The sequence below is a fragment of the Carlito syrichta genome, unplaced genomic scaffold (assembly GCF_000164805.1).
Source record: "Carlito syrichta isolate Samal-C Ts95f unplaced genomic scaffold, Tarsius_syrichta-2.0.1 Scaffold90651, whole genome shotgun sequence".
In the NCBI taxonomy this organism is placed as follows: domain Eukaryota; kingdom Metazoa; phylum Chordata; class Mammalia; order Primates; family Tarsiidae; genus Carlito; species Carlito syrichta.
The window spans coordinates 14,321-15,049 of NW_007034747.1; positions in this window are offsets into that span (position 1 = coordinate 14,321).

Below are 729 nucleotides of genomic sequence, written 5' to 3' on the forward strand. Positions count from 1 at the left end.
TCACCTCAGCCTCCCAAAGGTGCGGGATTACAGGCTGAGCCACCGAGCCCGGCTGAGGATAGTTCTTATATATAAAAGAAATGTCTCTTTGACCCTAGCTCCAACCTTCCTCTAAAAACCTTCATTCAAGCTTTAACTGCTGGTAGTTCCTCTGCATGTTTTCTAAACGTGAAATCCCATCCTTCCTCTTGCATCCCTACCCAAATTCCTCATTTCCTAACCCCAGAAACCTTTCAAAACAATTTAGGCTTGATTTCCTTCAGGAAAGCCTTCCCCAAGCCCTCCGGGTATGGTTCTGCAGACCCTGTGAACATATCTCTACCTTAGCTCCCAGGCACTGTATTTTATTTATCTGTTTACAGGGGTATCTTCCCTAGTAAGCTTAATTTCTTGAGGGCAAATTCCGTAACTTGCATATATTTCAATCTCCCTGAGTTCTACGGTGCCAGGCGAACTGTGGGGCTCAATAAATATTAGACGAACTAAATTGAAGAGTGAGGTGGGTTAGAAAAGGGAATTTTAAAGTATGAAATCTTGTAGGTGGGGAGGAACTCAGTAGCTTAACTGAGCTACAGGTGCACCAGGAGGAGTCATGGGATGACAATGAGGTCACGGAACTATCAAGTCAAGGTGAAGTCATTAACAGTAACTCACGCGGACAAAAGTGACAGGGGTTGGATCAAGGAGAAGCGGGTCTCCAGGACCTGGCGTTAGGGTGTGGGTGGGGGG